This window comes from Triticum aestivum, chromosome 5D (genome assembly GCF_018294505.1).
Source record: "Triticum aestivum cultivar Chinese Spring chromosome 5D, IWGSC CS RefSeq v2.1, whole genome shotgun sequence".
NCBI lineage: Eukaryota > Viridiplantae > Streptophyta > Magnoliopsida > Poales > Poaceae > Triticum > Triticum aestivum.
In genome coordinates, this window is record NC_057808.1 from 561,433,579 (window position 1) to 561,456,390 (window position 22,812).

The 22,812-nt window shown below is 43.0% G+C and overlaps 1 long non-coding RNA gene across 5 annotated transcripts; it reads left to right on the top strand.

Annotated features, from left to right (window-relative positions):
- The first annotated feature begins 16,516 nt into the window (after positions 1-16,516).
- Positions 16,517-20,706, top strand: LOC123123911 (uncharacterized). Of its 5 annotated transcripts, XR_006460891.1 has the most exons (6): positions 16,518-16,913; positions 16,997-17,089; positions 18,021-19,045; positions 19,218-19,274; positions 19,997-20,156; positions 20,533-20,706. It is a non-coding gene; the product is annotated as an uncharacterized lncRNA (long non-coding RNA). The 5 variants fall into 5 exon arrangements; XR_006460889.1 differs by having other exon boundaries at positions 16,517-16,913; positions 16,997-17,065; positions 18,021-19,274; XR_006460888.1 differs by having other exon boundaries at positions 18,021-19,274.
- The last annotated feature ends 2,106 nt before the right edge of the window (positions 20,707-22,812 follow it).

Below are 22,812 nucleotides of genomic sequence, written 5' to 3' on the forward strand. Positions count from 1 at the left end.
CAATGAGCATGCGAAAGTGGTATGTGTGTTCTTGCAGCCTCTTCTTTCTACTTATTTCTCCGTTACCATCCTCTCCGTTCTGTTATCTTTAGCATGAAACACAGGAATATGGCCTACCATATCAACGTCTTGGCTTACAAACTTTCCTGTTTTTCATGTCAGCCTGTTCTATGTATGAAGCCTTGCTACCTTGATGCTTGGTGCTTCAGTCCTCACTATCTTCACCGCAAGACAAGTAACAATCGCCTTTTGAACAACGGCCATCCTTCGCACTCGTGGAGATGCACCAAAGCTCTCTTTGATCAACTCCCTGCTTAAGATCTGTGTTAAACTACTTTTGAGTCTTGTACATATCACCGCGACCTGTCCTGTTTTATCTATCTCCTTAGTAACTGTTTGTATCCATTGTAAATGCTCATTCACCCATACCACAGACTAATGCTGCTGCAATACTAAGTTTTCTCAAGTTTATGTCTATGTGCTCGTCCTTCTCATTCTTTTATTCAATTTTAAACTTCAATGATCGGCCTTTATAAAATTCATTAGGTAACACTTAAATTAAGGATAAAACTCCTTTAGTAAGTACAAAAAATTCTTCTATTGAAACACTGAACACTTAGTATGAAGGCAGAATATTTTAACCTTACAAGGGCTTTAATAATCAAATTAAGAATACATAGTGATATACTTTGCACTTCCTATCCACAGGCACTTAACCCACTACCTATAACAACTATAGTTAATATTTTTCTTACTCTGCTACTCAATATACACGTACGTACATATAACCAGACAAATCGAAGCCAAATACAAAATCAAGACTCAGCAACACAGAAACAAGCCCATGATAAAGAGTTATAAAAGCCCATATAAGTCCAGCCCATCCAGATTTTACCGTCGCTCTCGACCGTATATAACTACTGCACGAGCACACTTTTTGACCTAAATCCCCAATAGATAAACTCCTGGTTCTTCTCCCTGCCGACCAGCGGCTCCACCAACAATCTATCCATCCCTATCCCTACCACAGAAAGAGGTAATTCGTCCTTTCCTTTTCGATTTCCTGCTTCGTTTGCTTTCTCCTCACTGCACTATCCCTCTTCAATCTCAGATAAAAAATCTCACGATGGAGGACATGGACATTGGCATCATCTGTGACAACGGTTCCCCAGGATCAGCAGCATCAAGGACAGCAACGCCTGCGCCCAATGTAATCTTCTGATCACCTGTTGTAGTTCATTCATCGGTCTTTATAAACTTGACTTTCTGTTTTGCTCCATCGCCGGCTTATTTGCCTTGCTTCTGTGTTCTTGGAACAGTGAATAAAAGATACATGCATGATGAAATACAGATAGTTAGGTTCGTGGAAATTGGTCTCTCAGAACCGTCCTAATTGTTTTGAATGAGGTGATATTGTAGTAATCATATTTGTTTCCTGGACAATATTTTCCTCATGTGTTGCATTCTGGAAACAGTGTCTTTGGCCAGTTTTCTGTTCTTTCATTGTTTTAATTGTGTGACTCTACACATGTATCCTCACAATTAGTGGCGCCTACAAGAATGTCAGGCTTACCTGTAGCTTTTCTTATGTAGTTAAATAAAACAACTCAGGGTCTCACACTCAATCAAACTACCATGCCCAATTGAATCTTCATCTGTCGATTTAACTATTATTTTGTCAGACAAAATTTTTACCCTTACTTTGCTTGTATAGGAGAATGACTATCTGATAGTAATTCCTTATGCCCACATATTCGACCTCATGCTGAAAGCTCTGAAGTTGCCCCCTGCAACTTACTATCACAAGATATGCCCAGGAGGAAAGAATCGTGTGACGGTTACTTTCATTTCTTCTTTGGAATTGCTCGATGGTGCACTTGTTCCAAGTTCTTTGTGAGGTGCAATCTTAGATAGCTATGAAGATGCTGAAGACAGTGCTGCTATTGAAGCTATTAGATTCATGGAAAATGCATATGGCAAAGAAATGAGGGACTACCACTACACTCATGTCAAAAAGCTTGAAAATCAAGTGAAGCACCTGGTCAAATGGTTGGTTGCATCAAATAAAACAATCAAGAAGCTGCGTAAAACATGCTACTACGCTGTCAGGTATATGAGCTCATATTCTGCCCAAATAGAAAACACAACCACCGCTCGGCATTTGAAAGGGAGGGATAGCACCAAGGGAATTATGAAAACAGCGCTAGCAAGCATTGAAGGACTGACGCAGAGGCTACGCTACATTGCTATGAAGTTTGAGCGCCGCCTTGAAGCAACCAGAAATAGTTTCTGGTGAGCTTTGGTCAATGTGTCCTGACTAGCATGCTTCTGTAGTTACTAAATCAGGCACCTTTTGTTTCATATCGATCAGACCAGGATCTTTCGCATTTTGGCGTACTCCAAGCAAGATGTGTGTACGCTTTAGTCTTCACTTGCTGCCTCTATGCTGAAAAGTAGTGTATGATATAGCCTATGATCTTTAAACTTTGTTGTTATCTCTGTACCCAGAAGCAGGTTATCATCGCTTACTGTATATATGTGAAGGCCTCTTCTTCTGCTATTCTTTCCAGGCCACTGCGGCTAAAGAACAACCTTTTCTTTCATGTATGCTTTCACTTCAATTCTTTCATCAAAACTTCCTTCTAATCATGTCTTGTGATCACAGTGTGTACAAAAAATAAGAGCAATTACATTCCTGCCTATTTTACAAAGCATTTGCAACTATAAGTGCATATCTGCAAAATATCAAACTCCATTCAATTCACACCAAACAATACTCACTTCCCTAGCTTAACCGTACACAATAGCCACTTCTTTTTAAAATAATCTAACCACCGTCAAGCACGCTCTCAGCAGGCATGCTCTCAGTTCTGAATATAACACACTTTTCAAGCGACATCGGACATCCTATAATTTTGGCCAGCACCTCAAAGCAACCAGAAATAGTTACTGCTAGCCTTTGGTCAATGTATCCTGGCCAGCATGCTTCAGTGGTTACTAAAACAGCCACCTTTTGTTTCATATCAATAAGACCAAGATCTTTCCCCTTTTGGAAAACTCCGAGCAAACTATATATAAACTTTAGTCTTCCCTTGCTGTTCCTATGGTAAAAAGTACTGTATTATATAGGCTATGATCTTTAGATTATATTGTTCTCTCTGTGAAGGACTCCTCTCCTGCTATTGTTTCCTGAAAACTATGACTCAAGAAACAAACTTCCTTTTATGCATGCTTTTGCTTCAATGCTTTCATCAGAGCTTCCCTGTGATCACGTCTTCCAATCACGGTGTATGCAACGAATTAAAAGCAATTAAATTCCTGTTTATATAACAAACGATCATCAACAACTACTACATCTGCAGAAAGTCAATAGTACTTTCCTACATGACTTAGTGCACCATTTCCAATCTTATCTGCTCACTGCATATAGTACATTAGCTATTCTTTTGAAGCAACAAATATATTAATGCATTCTCTCACAATAATTAGCTTCCACACGGCTTCCCATTATATCATCTGCTCAGTGGTCTTACGACAAAATAAATCTTAGATTTATAATCAAGGCCCTGGTTTACAATCAAAGTCGAATTCTGCCCTTCAAACAGCAACAGCTGCCAAAATATTATATGTACTTTATTTTAAAATCCAAATTGCCATTGTGCGTTCACAATTTGTTTATGCATAAAAAAGCTATTTTAAATTTGGCCGCAGGTTGAAAAATTATTAGCAGCTTGAAAACTTTTTCATTATTCTCAAAAAGTACTCTCTTTGCGAAAGGTCAACAGTTAAAAGTTTTCCCTGTTCCAAAATTGTTCGTAAATTAAGAAATTTTGCTTCTTCTTACAAGTGTTTAAAATTCAACAGTTGTTCATTGCTGTGAAGAGTTGCCCGTAATTTTTAAAAAATGCTCCTGCTTTCCCATCGTTTGTTCGCAAATTCACCAAATGTTCGTGCTTTCCTATTTTCTAAATTGTCTTCATTTCTACCATAAAATGATCATCGTTTCAGAAAAATGTTTCTGTTTTTCAATGGTTGTCCAAATCTTCAAAATGCGTGCTATTTTACAAATTCAGAACATTTCTAGCATTTTTTTAAAGCTCGTGTCTTCTGTACCGAAAGCAATCGTGCTTTTTAAAAGAAATTGTTCACATCTTACAAGAAAAGATCCACAAAAGAAAAATTAATCCAATCTGCCGAGGTGACTAGGTCCAAAGTATTAACATTGCCATTGCACCAACAAATTACATCAGGCCTGGTGGAATGGGAATAATGCAGAGCTTCACATAGGAATTCTGCTGTTCCACAGGAGCATGAGCAGTTCGCTGAGTCGACAAAACAAGTATTCTGTTCTATTCAGGCCTAATGAACATGTAGCTATGTACGGCCCAGATACAGCCTGCCTACAGCCCAGTCGCGGAGAGTGGAGGTGACACTAGGACCAATTATCCCCTCCGGTAAATCTTTCACGCAACAGGACACATACCTGTCCTGTGGCTACTCGTTGAAACCTCGGACATTCTCTGTTCATCGACGGTGCATGCGGTGAATCTCACCGCCGAGGCCCACAGCGGGCGAGGCGCTCTTGTCTTCTCCTTCTCTGCATCTTATCCATTCCTCTCCTCCCCATTCTCTCTGGTAGCACTCTCAGATCCAACCCTCAGCGACGGCCATTAGAAGCTTGCCATGGAAGCTATGAAGACCGCCGCCGACTGACTCTTCCCCATGGTATTCCCTTCGCCGCCATTGTATTTTACTACTCTACTATGTTCCCTTCTCTTACTGCAAATTGGATGCTCTAATCCGGTTTCTCATGCTTCTTTTAGATCCACGATTTTTTCTGCCGACCCGCCTAGCAGTTCTTCTACCACCGGTCACCATCGTCTTCCTCAAGTATATATCTATTCCGTTCTGGTCTAATTTACTGTTAAGCTGGCTTTGAGGCACCAGTACATAATGTGGCTGAAACCCCTTGTGCCAGTGCTTTTGATTTTTTTATCCTTAGTATTGTGTCTGACTACCTAAGACGTGGTGGTGTTTTAGTGTGGTCAGGCTTAATATCCTTTCTGTCCAAGGTAAACAAAATAGATGAGAGCGATGGATCTACCTAATAATTTACTTCAATTCCACAACCTTCCTATAAGCTGTGAATTATATATTACAGGAAAATGATAGTAGACATCCTGATCCACCTGCAGTTAGTCTTCTCATCACAAAATCCAAACTGTAGAACCCACTTGTCACCTATCATGTTTTCTTCCCCTTCCAACCCATACAGACTTGAGGATGATACTATACGTCAAGCCAGCTCTTTGTGATAGTGACATTCTCTCTCGCTTGCGGCAGGTCCAGACAATGGCTTCTGTTCCAATTTCATCTAAGATCCTGCTTGATGCTATGTTAGAGAAGGTTGGCCTGCCAGGGGCCACCTACTCAGCAAGCCCAACAGATGGTTCCCGTCTGCAAGTCACTGTTACCTTCTATCCAATCAAGATCAGGCTCAAGCGTTCACCTGTCAAGGTTTCCATTTCTACCTCGGAGCACCAAGATCTTGAGGAACCTCAAGATTATGTAGCTGCAGCAGCAATTAAATACATGGATGCTTATGAGGGCGTGGTTCCAAAAGACTATAGTTATGATCAACTGAAGGCTGTGGAAAAAACAAATGCAGTGTTGTATCAGCAGCTTAAGGCAATGAAGAGGGACAACGCATGTCTGAGACAGAAGCTAAAAGAGAGCATTGGAAAAAACAAACTCCTGAGCAAAGGATCGGATGGATCCCTAGACACAGAACAGAGCGTCGCCAACAATCTTAAGCATTTGGTCAGTAGCAGGATGAGCCCAGGATCTGGTCCAGATGACCTGGAGCTTAACAATGTTCTTCTCAATGTAGAGGCCAACAGCGAACATCTTCAGCAGTGCACTAATGACACAATGGTTAACCTTCAGGAGACTGGCGTTTATCCATACGGTCAGGAACAACCAATAGATGAAGATAAAGGTCTGTCAACCCAAGGCGATGGAAATCCACCGTCACACCCGGAACTAAGAACCTCATTTTATGATGAGGAGGTCTTTGACGACAAAGGGTGCTACTCTGATGACTTCCGTGCCCTGCCTGAAGATCGCTTCTAATCTCATAAGGACCATCAGATCGCCATCATCATCGTTAGAGCCAGTCACTGTTCCCTACTAATATAGTTATCTATAACCATATGTCGTGTGTGTCTTATCGAACCATGGTACAATCAATGCGTCCGAATCTATCTATTTAGTTGTGATGGTCTGTATGTAAGTGTGCACTTGATAATGTAATCTACCATATCGAACCATATCCTATCGAACCATGGTACTCTCGGTTATGCAGCATATGCTACCAAAGCTTGGTGCTTTGTCTATTTGTTTCGCTGCACGCTATTGTATTTGAATCGTGTGTTGAATTGCATTTCTATGCTTGCAAATTTACTTGAGCATTCTGCCTTTACTATCATACTTCTGTTACTTTGCTTACATAGATCCCTGTGATTGCCTTTAAATAGTTTTAACCTGTGCTTTATTCCCATGCCACTGAAATTTTATATAGCCCCGTCCTGCGGACATTGCCAGCTCAATGGACGATGATGATTTCATAGTCAAGGGGCTTCCACAGGTTATGACTAGGCCATGTATATGCATCAACATTCTTTGTGTTGCCGTATCCAGTTGACTTGATAAATTCTTTCGTCTTTCTATTGAATGCAGCTCTCTGCCATCTCTGTTACCATTAGCAGAAGGTATATGCTTGAACAGGCTATCAAGCGAATCCGCGCTACAATGCATGCATTTGAGCTAACTGATGATGATGATGCCACGGTGATGGCATCAGTGAAAATCGATCTACAACCTCACAGCAAAAGCATATTGCCAACCCAACAGGTGTTCTTTGGAGAATCAACTCAATTTGCCAGCGACGCTGTTGAATCAGCATGTTCTGCTGCTTTGTCCTATCTGTTGATGACGGGCATAATTATGATAGATGACTACAACTCAGCAGATCTCAATAATTGCCAGAGACAACTCAAAGCTGAGCAGTTCTGGTCATCAGAGCTATATGATCGTGTGGAGTCGTTTAAAAAACAGCTCAGCTCCTTGACTACAACAAAGAAGAGGCCTCGTTCAGAGAGTAATGATGATAGCACTCCAACAGCTAAATGTGTGAATAAATCAGAGGTAATCATTGCTTTGTTTTGCTCTCCGCTTGTGTTCCTCCAATACCACATACCATTTTACATACAATTGCTCATTGACTTGTAGGATGGCCTCAACGACACTCCGGGTTCGCTGCCGCCAAACAAAGAAACATCAACCAAGTAACATGCCCTCCCTCCTGCTCTTTAGACTCATGCAATTATATAGATTACTCATGTCTATTGCTTTCCCAGTGAAACAGATCACAGCTCCAGCAAAGAAATAATATCTCAGCCTGTTGCCCGCAGAGCTTTACTCTTTAAAGACTAAATGCACGGATCACATGTAAGACAGCTTGTAGGATCATTTCCTGTATAGCATTCTCAAATGCACGGCCTAGACCTTGCTCGCCTTACATATAGTTCTGTGCTTATCCTTATAAGTTGCTGTACAAATCCCGGTCGTGCACTATTAACATATGCACTTTCTTTTAGAATTCAGCATACCCTGCTTGTCATTAGCACTCTCTTTACAACATCTACATCTCTCTTTACAGAAGATTATCTGTTTCTTACTTTCCAATAGTGATCATCCTCATCCACCCATACTTCGTCTAGAAAATTATTAGAGCATTTCTTTGACAACGTAAAGCATCGGCAAAAAACATCAAAATGTAGCGTACTAACTTGGCGTTTGTTCCCTTATCTACTGTTCCATACATATATAACCAATGTCTTTCAGTGAGCTTTTTTTATCTGATATTGCATACTTCGATATCGCCTGTTGATTTGTCTTTGAATGTAAATGTCTAACTGCTATATCATCCCCAACATCCAGGGTGCGTAGACAGGACTAATGTTGCTCAAATGTGAGCATACGTGCACGTGTTCAAGGAGTTTTGCCCTCTGTCTATGCCTCAAGTCTCAATGATGGCTCTCCATATTATCGCTACCATGTCTTATTTGTTTTGTTTGCTCAGCAAATGTTTTTTTGTACAAGAATTAGACGACACTGGACCTGTATAATTATATCCTACTCATGCAGTTTATTATGTAAGTTTCGAATGATGTTATCTGTTTCTATTAATATCATATCATGTATTGGAAACTCTTCTCTAAAGTAGTCCTGCTCTATGTGAACTTTTAAATGTTTCAGAGTTTTTGTGTTAATCCTTGCAATGTTCCAGTGGTTCTATAAATATGCTATATGTAGGTACACCCATCACTTCCCGCCTGCTAAAGTTATCTTTTACTAACTTTTTGCTTCTTGCTTCATTTCTTAGTGTTGTGTAGTCAGCTGTATTCCATAGAGAATTATTTCATATTCTGACAGTACTCCTATTCAAATTCCAGCGTTTGCCCATTTGACCATTTTTATAATGACTTTCTAACAATTTAAATGTATTAATATTGTACTCACAAGTTATTTGTATCTGGCCCAACAAAAACACATATTCCCTGTCCACAAAAAATAGTAAACGCATCTGCTTTTGGATAATGGCACCGTTATCTATAAAACCAAAATTGAATAGCACTATTCATACATGCTACTGTGAAATGTTCTACCTTTTAGAGTTTTAAACGCTTGCTAAAGAAAAATGAGTGCCGCCTATTTTTTTTCCCCGGCCTGCCTTCTCGTGCTTCTTTTCCTTCGCTAAGTCCATTGCTTCAGAGTACCCCTTTTCTCCTATGGGCCATCCGCCTTCTCAGGGCCGAGACGTTGGCCCTTTCCATCACACGCACCAACCATTCGTATTGTCCATGTATTCAAGTTCATAGGCATATATATTGACATACCATGTATAGTTTTTTTGCATACAATGAACTACCACTTTGTTTCAAGAAATTTATCTTACGTATTTGTCCTACTTCATACTAATTAATTGCTTGGAATTTATAAACGCTTACAGAATATGATGCCCTATTCCTAAAAAAGCAAAAAAAAAAAATTCAGATACTCCTATTTTCCCACCTTCTTACACACATCGAACTCCATGGAAATTGGCCTTCATAAAAATCACATTCTTATTTTCCTTTATTATAGCTAAGCTGTTGTGATGTTCCACCCTAGGATGTTTGCTACTGGCAGAAACCATATCATGTGTTTTCGATATTCATGTTTTCTGTCGTGAGCTTTCAGTATATATGTGCAACCGAAACTTATTTGCCAATAACTCATTTGTTAATTCTTAAATTTTATTGTGTGTTGGCAGCAGAGTTGGTGCAGAACAATAAACTTAGCCATTAATTTATGAGAATTCTTTGCTTCACATGATACCATCTGTTCAATACTCTTACAACAAATCCGTAATAGCAAGGTCATATATAAGTAAAGAAATTACAGCTAAAATCACAATACGTCCTTCAAACTATTTATGGTGTCTCTTATGCCCCAAATTGCCATTGCATCTTCCTTCGTCAGATAAATAATGGAAACATCATGGTAAAACTGTGACCATACAAGCTACAGATCTTCATCCAAACAAAGATGAACTGGGAATTAGCACATTGTTGCCCAAAAAATAGACCCGGTTCAGCTGCCAGGTCTTTTTTTATGGGTAAAAGGAACAAGACTATGATGAGCAAAAACACAAAGACATGTGAGATCAAAATAATGCTGGCCAACACAAATCCGGTCACAGAAACAGCAGCAAAGCAAGACCCCAGCTAACAACACCTACAAGATTTATATCACTAAAATTTCTTCTCCTGGTGAAAGTTACTTCATGCCTTAAAACAAACAGCATTGGAGGCTTAGCAAACAGCGCACAGGTCACACATGGTTCACAATTTCAATCACCGTTCCATTACATGAACATCATGACAGATAGATCACTACCAAAAGGAATGCATACTGCCCCCCCCCCCCCAACTCAGCACACTTGACTAGAGTCCATGCAACACCTAAACATAACTAGACATGGAACCATAACTAGACATAGGTATATATACATAGCCTTATGGAACACCTTAGTTACACGTCCTTAAACGCTGCGTTGTAGACACCTGCACAAGTACAAACTTACTTACACCAGGCAATAAAATAGCAATCCTTGTACAAACTAAACGCACGGTGCATGTACAAACCTTCTAAATCTTGTGAACGGTGAATTCTGGTTTCCCTTTGCAAGCTCGAACAGAGAAAACACATATTTCCCCTTTTGTCAGCTTTGCTTCCTTTGCAAAGTCACTCCAGTTATGTGTTATGGCGGCCCTGTTGTCCACGCCATTAATAAGGCGAACACGTCTTGCACACCGACCAACTGATAGCTTGATCTTCACCCCATCAACTGGAGTGGTAATGAAATCCACCAGATACTCTTTAGTGAAGGAAGTAGAGAAGTACTACAAAAACACATCAGAGCTATAGTCAAATGATATGACAGGCTAATACGCTGATGCGAATGTAAGTACACTCAAAAAAGTCATACCATTCTCTGCCCAGCCTTGGTAAAGGTTTTGTTCATCTCACACACGTAGTGGCCAATAGCAGGCTTAACTGACTTAATATAGTGGCTGAGACGCTTCCGAGCACACATTGACATCTTCAAATTCTTTGAATACATCCATCTACCATTAGAGTCTGGATTATAGCCTGCAACCAAAACCAAACAGATTGATTTGATTCAGCCAACGAACAGCAGAATCAGTTAATCATGAGCAAGCAACGCTTACCAACTGTGTAATGTTTAGGACGGTCACACACGGACATGCATACCTTCCAAGGCTTCTTTACCTTCATCCGCTTATGCACTCCTACATAATTGAACAAGCCAGGAAATTATAAGTGCAAAGGATAACAATAACTGGCACGGTTATATGCAAGTTAGGCTGCGAATTTAAAAAAGCATTCCAAACAAAAGTAACCCAAGACAGGATAGTTTCATCATTGCTGAACAAATAAAATAGCAGAGATGGTATTTCTCTTATGATGTTGTTGATCATATGGAGATGTATAACATCATGCCAGCACAGGTTGATCATTCGTCGCCTTCACGATGCTATACATATGTCACCCAAACAATAAAATACATACTATACATATACATACATCCTCCAATTTCCATAAATTATAACAAATAGTCTTCAGCCAAGAACAGAGCTGGGAGCAACAAAAACTACACAATTAATCAAAGCATAAACCTAAGAATAGGTCGCAATGTTACATAGTGTTCAAAGAATGTTCATCCGCTACTTTTGCAGCCTAAAAACATTCTCTGTAGTCTACTCTCCTCCATTTGTTGCCTATCCCAGCAAGTACATGGCATGAGAGTTGAATAATGAATATATGTGGCTAAAAAGACAGAGAGTTGAGGCATCTTAAAATATAAAAAAGGAAACCTATACAATAAATGTGATGAAAGCCACCAAACTGATACTTCCATCACAAACTGTATCGCAAATTGAGATCATATAACCACTGTTAACGAATTGGACCTAAAATCATACTTCCATCACACACTATATTGCAAATTAAGATCATGTAACCACCATTAGCAAATCAGACCTAAAATCGTGTCGGCCAGTTCGGTCATACATATCTTTAATACCAGATTTTGAGAATAACAATAAGCTAATAACCACACCAAAGTACTGCATGCCTTTCTTCTGCTTTATACAAACTGAATTTCTCTGAAATCCTCACAATTCCTGTCAAAGCTCCTGCCTTGAAAGTGAAAGCTTTCATGCCTTTCTTCAACTTTATATAAACTAAATTTCTCTCAAATCCTCACAGTTCATGTCCGACCTCCTCCCTTGAAAGTGAAAGCTTTCAGTTCTAGAATTTGTGGCTCTAAGTACATGCAATGAAACTCCAGGATACTGAGATGCACGTGTGAAAAAGTACCTTTAGAAGAGGTGGTATGTGCACCTCCATCAAAGCTCCTGTATGAATCTTCGTCAGAGCTCGTGTATACACCTTCATCAGAGCTGGTGTATACGCTTTCATCTGAGCTGGTGTCCCCGCCTTCATCAGAGCTTATGTGCCTTCCTTCATCAGAGCTGATGTACATCACTTCATCGGAGCTCATACGCATTCCTTCATCAGAGGAGCTATTAGCACACCCATCTGAGCTGCTATTCGAGTGTTCATCAGAGCTACTGTCAGTGCTTCCATCAGAGTTGATGTCCACAGGATCGGTTCGAGATCCCCTCATGATCCCCCGTCGCAGGAACCTACAAAATGATGGATCTTCAATCAAAACAATGCCGCCATTGAAATAACCACGGCGATTTACTTCCCTATGGGCACATCCGTAGATATAAATAAATACAACTCGGGATCTATCATGGCTAAAAAAGGAGACAGGAGGGGTGGAAATCGACACATAAATAGCGGAGACGCAAGTTCCAGATAAATCAAAGCTAAATCCAAACATGCAGACAAATCCAAAATCAGAACAGAGCAGAAATCGCACCGGGCGGCGGCTTCGGAGACGCCTCTAACGACGAACTGAAGAGACGAGGAAGAAAGGGGATACACAGGCTCGCTGGATCCACTCGCTGCCGCTTCATATTCGGCTCTTCACGGGCCACGACTGTCGCTATTCGTGGGCCGGGGTACATAACATTGGCCCATCGAAATACTTATCTCCATATACAGAGAACAAAAAGGTGTTTCTTTCTTTTTTCCTTTTGTTACTCACAAGAAAAGGTCTTTCTTTTCCTTCACGTAAAAAAACAAACATTTGCAAGGCACGGTTCTGTTCTTCCATTTACTATTACATCTACTTCAATTCCTCTTACAGAAGCCAGTATTCATTTATTCAAAGAGCATCGTTATTTCATATTTGTGGCATAACTAAAAAGGTTATTTACCTTTGTGCAAGACATTGGCCATCCTACATGACTTAGTGCATCATTTCCAACCTACTATACTTACTGCATATAATATATGAGCTATTCTTTTCGAACAACAATATGTTAACGCACACTCTTACAACGATTGGCTTACACTCGGCCTTTGCGCCATTGGCGCAACGGGTCATCTAGTTATATATAAAGCACGATCTCAACAACCCGGTACAGACGCACGCCACCACAACACACACACACCCAAGGCATGATACATAGGCGCTGAGCGCGGCAACACCACCCATAGCACTACCACCGCGAAGAGATGAAGCCGCATATGACGAACCGTGGGCTCCAAGGCGGCGCCTTCAGGAAGGATACGACACCGGAGCGCCGCCACCGCCCAATCCAAGGATTAGAGTTTCCCCCGGAGCCGCACGACGGGCAATGAGAGCCGCGACGACGCCTTCAAGAAGGGAACGAGTTGCCGCCGCCGGTCCGTCCGAAGATAGAACAGGTTTTCACCCCGGCCAAACTCACCGCCACCGAACGTCACACCCCGGCAACCATGCCGCCCACACGGCCATGGCTACCGGGCAGCACCAAGCAACGGCCTCCGCCCGAGAGAACCGCGCAAACACCACCAGGGCCGCCGCCCCGGCATCCAAGACCTTGACACCACCTCACCCGAGACCCCCAGCGCCGAGACCCAATAGGCCGGCTACCTGGCCTCCATCAACCCGTCCTGCAGCATCGGGCGGGAGGTGAGCTCGATCCTGCAACACCGTGCGCAAGACGAGGTCAGTCCTACTGCACCGTGCGCGAGACGAGCATAGTCCCGCGGCACCGTGCACGAGACGAGCTCGGACCTGCGCACCGGGCGCGAGACGAGCGATGGACCGCAGCTGGGAGAAGGCCAGCCCTTCGCCGAACGTAGCGACCAGACAACGAGGAGGGGGGCCAAAGGCCGATACAAGCCGCCTACGGACGAACCGACGCCAGGCTGTGCCAGCCGTCGCCGAAGCCGACTTGCCAAGCCACCGTGGAGCCATCCACGGCCAGAGCAGCGGCCACCCCGACCAGACTGCCCAACCCGCGCCGCCTAGCGAGCTCCCGGCGTCGGAGCCGCCAGGCACGCACCCGTGCATCCCGCCGCCCCCCAGCACCAACCCCCGAGCATCACCACTGCAGGCCGAGTGGCACCGGCAGCCACCGGGGAGGCCGGATCTGGCGCCCTACCCGCTGGATCGACGCAGACGCAGAGGGAAGAGGTGCCAGAGACGATGGGGGAGGGATCCACCACCGCCCGATCCGCCTGGCCCAGCCACGCCCGACGACCCATAGCCGCCCGGCCGCGCAGCTCCCAGCCCAGATCCAACGCCGCCGCATCCCGCCCTGCACGGGCCACCACCAACCGCACCGCCCGAAGCACAGCCACCGCGCCAGCGTAGTCTTGAACGCCAGCCCGTCGCCGCGCCGCGGCGCCCGGCGCCGGCGCCGCGCCCCAGCTGGAGAGACCGGCCCGCGCCGCTCCCTTGCCCGCGGAGGAACGAGAAGCCCCGCCGCCGCCGGCTCCGGTCGGGCTTTGCCCGGCCGAGCCCCTGGCGACGGCGCGGGAGGAGGAGGGAGGAGGAGGTTGGCTGGTGGTGGAGCTTGAGGTGCCCTCCCGGCCGCCTCGCGGGTGGCGGCGCGGGAGGGGATAAGGTCGCGGGCTGCACTTTGTATAGCTGTAGTGTTTGGTTCTTCACCCTAACATCCACATTGTCGTGAATCACAATCTAAAACCAGAACATGAACAGGCACCAAGCCAGACCAAAGTGCCCAAGACTAAGTTTGGACATGCCCAGGGATCTGAATAATTTTTAGAATGGGCTTGCCTAGAAAGCATCCTCTACAAATATAATGTGTTAGTATTTCTTAGATAGCATGGAAAATAAAAGAATGCGGTTCGAACAATTAAATGGGAAAAATGTACATTTGCTTAGCACATACAGGCACCAAACAGTATCATTGTATTTAGACTATATCATTCCTTCATTTAAGTATACGAAAAAACTAATAGCGGCAGGAATCACTTGCCCATAAAAAGACATAAAGATTGATGCAATATTGTTCAGTTAACCAAAAACTATCCAGCCATCTTAGTAGTTAATTATGGGAAGGCTGGCAAGCAGAACTTAAATCCTCTTACTCTAATAACACATCGTGCAAAAAACGTACAAAACAACTCTTGTGAGCAACAGAAGGCACCATCAGAACTGAAACATTAAGTTCAGACACTACAGGGCACTTTCTAGTTCAGATGCCCATAACTGAAGTTAAACTGTGTACAGTACAGTAACCATTGTTTAGGAAAATCTAAGGAGATCCATGAGAAGTTCAGTTCCACTTGCAATAATCAAATAACCTACAGCTCACCATGTAAAATGCAAAATTCCTAATGCTAGCTTAATAAAATAACTCTGTGGTGCATTACATGACAAACCAGAGATCATGCTTGGTACTATCTCTGTGCTGTGCAGGTAGACAATGTGTTAACTATGCTACCCGTGATAATGGATCAATCTAATCTTCCTAAATGAAACAACAGTTAAATTCCAGTGGCCTAAAGGCCTGATTTGCACATATAGGATATAAGATCATATGATCAAGAATAGTAGCCATGTTCAGTACATGTCCATTCTCCTCCTGCCCGCAACCCATGACTCTCAAATCAGACCGGCCAATGGAGAAATCCAACTACGAAATTAGATCAAGCAAGAGGGGAAATCAACAGAGAACAAATCACATAGATACCCTCTTCTATGCCTTGCACTGTCGGCTGCTTCCTTGGCGTGAACCGCCTCGACCAGCTCATGGAGTCCAGCCGCCGCCCCAGATGCCGGCTGCCGCCTTTCTCTCTCTCCCTCTCATCCTCTCTCTCCTACAGGGACTGGTCCATGGCGCTGCATCAAACCCGCTGTCGCCCTTTGCTTGCAAGTCGCCGCCGCCGCCGGGACGGGCGCGGGAGAGGAAGAGACGAGTGACGGCGACCATGCGTGGGGGGCAGAGGAGGAGAGAAGTGGAGGGGAGGAGGAGGTGACGCAGTGGTGGGGGAGAGGAGGGGACGCAAAGACGGGTTAGGTCACGGATGCCCGCTCGAGAGAGGAGGGCGACGAGGAGGGGGAGGCGAGTGGGACGCGAGGCGACGGCAGCAATACTGTTCATAGCGAATTAGGGGCGAAGTGGAGGGCTTAGTCATGCCTAGCAGTTTTTGAGGGTTTATCTCTACTATTAAAGGAGGATACTATTAAAGGAGGATCGAACGTCGTGATGGTTCGACCTCCTTCGATCCCCTTCTCCTTTCGAACGAAAACCATCGCGCGAGGGCCACACGCCCGCAGCAGCCCAAAAATCGCCAACTCAGCCCACGTACGAGATACACATCCGAAAAAACACAGTTCGGCCCTTTCCTCCCCTGGTACGATAGCACGCACGAAAAAAATCTGGCGAAAACCTCGCGCACCACACCGACGCAAAAACAGGGCAGAACCCACGTCGTGCTCCACCTTCTCCCGACCCAATCTCCATCTCCAGAACCAGACCTCTCTCCCAATCAACTACCTGGCGCCCCTCCCTGGCTCCCTCCCGTGAGTCCGCGACCACCCAACGACGGCCCACCTCTCCCGCAGCAACCACAGCACCGGCCACCCACCCATCTCCTCCTCCTCTCACTCGCGCCGTAGCACCATGCGCCGCACCTGCCGCGGCAAAGGAGGGCCAGCCGCCGCCACCCCAGAACGTTGTGTATGAGCAGGCACGGCACCGCCGCCGCCTCCCTAGGTCGCGACCTGTAGCGGTTCGGCTACTCCGGCACAGCCATCGCGCGAGCCAAGCGAGGAGGACGCTTTGAATCTGGGACCTGCAGTATTGAATAGAGGAAAGTTACATCTACAGTTGGTCCGCGAGCATGGCGAGGTATGTGCATCTCATCCTCTTCTCTGCACACTCACGCTTTTCAACATTTGAGTGCCTGATTGCATGTTACCCTCTTGTGCCAGCCGACAACGACGATGAAATAATGCATTGGCCCATTGCCTGATGAAGAAGATGAGAGAAGTGAAGATTATGTACGCTGAAATATTACAGATCATGTACATGTAACCCTGTTCATTTCGATGGTATTTTAGTTCTTGTGATTTGGCGATTTTAACTCATATTAGACCAATGATCACAATTTCTTTTTGTTCATATAGAACGTGGGAAACACTTCCCTTAAATATAGTTTATCCATATATCGCCTTACTTTTCGATAGTTATAAGATATGTCACATTGGTTGTTTCCTTCGTTTTGAGCAAACATTAGTTCAAAATGATTAACCTACACACTGGTTAACATGATTTAGGCTTAGCACCTTAGCATATATCCAAAGTCCAAACTCGGATGGTACACAAGGATTTCTGTATGCGGAGGTTAGCTTCAGCAGAACAATTATATTGATGACCACGATGATGAGCTGGAGAAGGTGAGTGGTGGTGGCCACCTCCTCCCTCCTAAGCACTATCACTCATTGATGTCTATGTAGAAGGTGACCTTGTTGCTACATCATGGCTGGCCACACCCACCTCGATCTGTGTCTTCAGTGACCTCTCTACCTACAACGTTTCTTCTCATCACACGAGTACTGTTTTCGGCTTGGATTGTGAGAATATGATTATGTCGTAATGGAACTATAGTGCCTCTGTATATGTTACTTGAAATTCCAGTTTAATCGATTCAGGTAGTTCATTGCCGGAATTTGCACATTCAATCTTTATTACTGCAGTTTCTTTCTATAAACTGGTTCATATCTTGTAGTCTAAGAAACTGGTTCATATCAGTATCGGTACTGACTCAGTGAAAAGTTTTCATGATCTGATATGGATCTCAATTCTGATTATTTGTGAAAAGTATTCTAGCTCTGATATGGATCCATGTTCTGATTTTGTGTGAAAAGTTTTCTCTTTACTACTGAAAAGTTTTCTTTCCTAACTTTTCTCTTTACTACTGAAATGGATATTTTGCTCTGTTTTGATGACCCGTAGCGATGCACAGGGTAACCATCCTGCCACCACCAGGGAGCTCTTGGTTGCACTGCAATCAGCGAGGCCTTGTCAACTCGCTGATGCCACTTAACCTCTATGGCCTCTCATTGCTCAAGATGGATAGTTTTGTGCAGGTTTGGCCTCAACCACTTCTTCCTGTCCTACTGCTACATGGACCATGACACTCAGTTCTAGCAAAACTATTGTAAAGTTGCAGGCCAGACCTGTGAAATCCGAGGCTTGTCACAGGATGGTGTTCATGGTCTATAAGCTTTTGAGATGTTGTCTTGGCTCCTCCTTTACAAACAACATTTATGATGATATGCCTCTAAGGGTTGTAGTTAAGAGTTGATGTTCCATGCTATTCTTTGTTCCTTGTGCTGGTAATTGAGAGGAGGGAGAGGGAGAGAGAGATGGAGGGACATCAAAGAGGAGTGTGGTAACCACATAGGAAGACACGGTTGTGTTGCAGCCAGTAGAGACGTGGTTTGTGTGCAAGTCGATGCAAACCTGCTGTTGTGATGGTTGGGGAGCCGAGGTAGCAGCAAGCAGTGCCTTTACGCTGGATCATGCAGTCTGGTTGTGGGTGGCCAGAGCCCATGGACCTGTCTTCCCCACCGGGTGTTTACTTTCCTTCAGTGAATTGAAAGCAAGAAAAGAAAAACATGAGGAATGTTTGTTTGTCCATGTTGCGCGATCCTAATCATGTTACTTTGTGAAAAAAACAAAACACCATGTCACTGTAATGCTTTAAATATTTTATCTTTTAGTTGTTTATTTTAGAACAAACCTTACTTCAGCAGGGTGTTTGAAGGTGAGACATCCTTGATGATCGCCGTTTTCTTTAGATCATTATCATCCTATTTTAAGTGAATACATCAGAGTTGTGTTTAACTATGCTACATTTTTTCTTTATGTGACCTATATTTTGTTCTGCTTGAATTTCTATCAAGGGACGGAGTTTGGTTTCATGCATCTTGCAACAAAGCTTCCCAGTTGGGCGTCCCGCTTCACATTTTGCAAAGGTGCTTCCATGGTTTCTCCAGTCCCTCAAGCGCAGCATAACCTGCTTGCATGAGTTTTTCCCTGCTGCTCGCGCTGCCCCTATGTACAACAACACTGTTCTGATGATCTCTCCTGCTGACACTGATCTCCCATCTCCTCATCTTATGCGCCATCTCTGTGTTGGTTGATCAGTGGCACTAGACGTTGATGCTCACGCCGTTGTCAGAAATGCACTGAGCTACTCAACCTGTGAGTATTACTTTGCTCCTCCACTGATGGTATTAGAGTTTTCAATTAAACTGGTCGAATTAGATGCCTTGCAAATTTGTTGCTTCCATGAGATCTAGGTACATAGGTGGAAATTGTAGTGTTACTTATCTTTTGTCGATCATGAAAACCCATAGTAGTTCAATGTTTCTGTTTTTTTGTATGCATCTATTTGGTAATTTTCTACAGATTGGTACCATCTTTCTGTGGACTGGCACGTATAAGAGAAGGTCTTGGTTTCTTGGAGCACTATATTTATCGTTTCAGAAGATAATTATTCGATGTCGAGTGATCCGTGTACGAATGCGCTCTTGTTGATATCAATCGAACCAAAACCAACGTTTCATCATTGATGGAACTTTTTTCTGCAAAAACTGTAATACTCCACTGTAGCTCCTTAACCTCCAAATTGCCATTGTCTGACTAAGCACTCCAACAATTACTCCATTTAATTGACAAACTAAGTTTTTTTTTCTAAGAGAAACTAAGCGTTTATGTCTAAGAAAAACTAAGTTTTCTTCATGAAATTTGATAAATTTGGACGCCAGTGTTTAGGCTCGCCATTTTATGCATTTGAGTAAAAAAATCATTTATTCTTTGTAGTTTCTGAAACATCATACAGAAGGCTTAGTTTCTCGTATTGATGCAAATGAGGCTTGATTTAGCAGAAAGGCTTTAATAAAGATTCACACTGCTATTGACAGAGTCTATTAATGAGTGGAAAAGCCAAGTTAGTGCATGTTCAAGTTCTCCACTTGCATTAATAAGTGGGTGGCAGTTCAAGGTTTCAATTTCTATCACACTTTGTGACACTTCCTTCGGATTTCCTTTGATGAATTACCTTTTCACTCTGAGGTGTGACTGGTGAGTAGTTGTTTGACTTGGACATTTCATTCTCTAAAGCCGTAAGCACTTAACAGTTACTGCTTAGTCTACCTTTTAAAATAATATCAAATGTTCATAGGGAGCTCTATGTTTTTGCTTTGTGTTTAATTCCCTACACCAGATTTAGCTCAATCTAGGATATATTTCTTCTTGTATAATTAACTTTTGCATTCTAAGAATTCTACAGTTGTCCTTTAATTGGAATAGTTGTCTTTTCTCTTACATCCTTTCACATGTTTCAGCTTTTCTTTGTTGGGTTATGTACTTTTGTTATGCAAAAGGTTATACTGTATCCTTTCTTCCTCATTCCTGTACAAATAGTATTAATTGTGATTCATTTTTCTTGTGTCTGCAGGTCACTCACTGTCAGGACCGACAAAGTGCATACTGAAGATGACGAGGGGATGGGCTAGACCAATGTGTTTTAGACGTCAGAATCAGAATCGTGTGGGAGTTGTACATGTGCTTGCGCGTGTGTGTGAGACCAATGTGTTTTGGACGTCAGAATCATAATCGTGTGGGAGTTGTACATGTGCTTGCGTGCGTGCGTGCGTGTGTGTGGGTGTGTGTGTGTGTGTGTGTTTAGAGTGTAGATTCACTCATTTTGCTCCGCCCGTAGCCCATATTGAAATCTCTCAAAAAGACTTGTGTTTAGGAACGGAGAGAGTAATTTTCAATCCCACCCGCCCTTTCTCAGAACTCTCCTGTTCTTCCCTATATACTTCCAAATTTCTTGTCATCCTCGTGTGTTCTGATCCTCCCTAAACATGAGTTAGCTCAACAGTTGGTATAATTAAAAGCTTTATTTTGGTATGAATCATGCTTTCACTACTCTCGATTGTACTGGTAAATTGATAAGTTCGCTAATCCTCTTTGGGTTTGATCAATGTTGGTTTGATTTATCGAAAGGCTGCGACGACTCCATTCAAACCCAATGCTCAGAATAGGATTCCAGTAGTACCCATGGAACTATGGATGGCATGGGGCAGTGGTTGGTGGCCATCATCATGGTGCTCACCGAAGGTGGTGATCATTGACCAGGCATGCAGATTGACGTGCAAACCCAGTGTTGTAACTCATTTCATCAATGGCCTTAAACAGGACGTCACGATCTCAGGGGAGCAGTTGAATCACAACTTCTTGATACAAATGTTTTGATCAAATCTGTGCCAAGTTAGTGTCAAACTTTATTTGCATTACTAAATGGAAAATACGAACAATTAAATTATTGCTCTCTATTTATTCAATTGATTGTTCTCCAAAAATGATGTTAGAAGGATTTTGAGTCGATAAAAAAATATGTTGAAAGAATAAGAACATAAAAACAGAGATTAAACGCGGTCCTGAGTATGAAGGTTGAGGGTCATGATATCGCACAACAATAAAAGAGTGAAGGTTGAGGGAAAAGGGGTCTGAGGAAGATAGGAGTGGGAGAGAACACCAATTTGCCATTATAGGAATACAAAGCAAATGCCATTTTTGACACACATGTTTGAAATAGAACAATTGTTTGATCTTTATTTTATATTATTATTCCATGGCAACGTTGAAGGAGAGCAAGCGGGTTGTAAGGTGTTGGCGATGGCGGTGAGACAACTCGCGAGGTTGGATCTGTGTAGGCGGCAGGATTGTGAGCAATAAGCAAATTTGATGGTCCGTGGCAACGCACGGGCACTCAACTAGTATGTTCAATGGTTAGATGATTACATTCCAAAAGCGTTTATTACAAAGAGATTGCCCTAAAACAGCAATCAGGATTTTCATTCAACTTGCTTCTCTGGTGCATCATATTCACCTTATTAATTAGCAAGATTTGAGTCCACATCCAAACTCGCTCCAACCTTAACCTTTGTTATTTTTCTCAAGATCAAACCTCATGAACAATTGCTGACCAAGTGTTTAAAGTTTTAAGCATAACATGTAAGAAACATGGTAATCTGTTTTTCTTTTGCATGCTTAACTTTGTAAACCACCTTTTGATATGAGATGCACTTCTGAAGTTGATATATGCTCTGTGCAAGTCGATTTAGTCTTAGAAGTTTGGAAGGTGATATGCTTGTGGGGTTGCATTAGACTGACAAGTGGGTTCATTTTGTGTCAGCTTAACGTAAGATTTACGTATGCCCTGTTACTGGGGGTTGTGTGGCTTTCTGGGTGGTTGGTGAAAATGGGTCAAGTTGAAAAGATAGGCAGCCAATTAAAAAGGTTTATCTTGTAGGGGGCATCAAAAGCAACGAGGGGGAGAAGCTGAAGAATAGACTTGAAGATGGGAGCGCTAATTATAGGGCTAGTTGCTTAGGGCATCTCTAACCGATCCCCTAAGTTTTGGCCGGACCTAGCCGATCCCCTAAATATAAGAGTAAAATTTTGTTTTTTCTAAACTTTGCAATTCTAGTATAAATTGCAACTACATATTAGCACAGATATATAAACTAAACATAAAGTTGAATGTTCAACCAAATTACGAATATAGTTTACAAACCGAATTCAAAGTCTACAAACTGAATTATTCAAATTTAAACACGCCGAACGGTTCAAATGTAGGAAATGGCATTTCATAAAACAACTAGGACTCGCTTAGCCGTTGCCAATGATGCTCAACAAGATCTTGTTGGAGCTGAGTATGAACTTGACG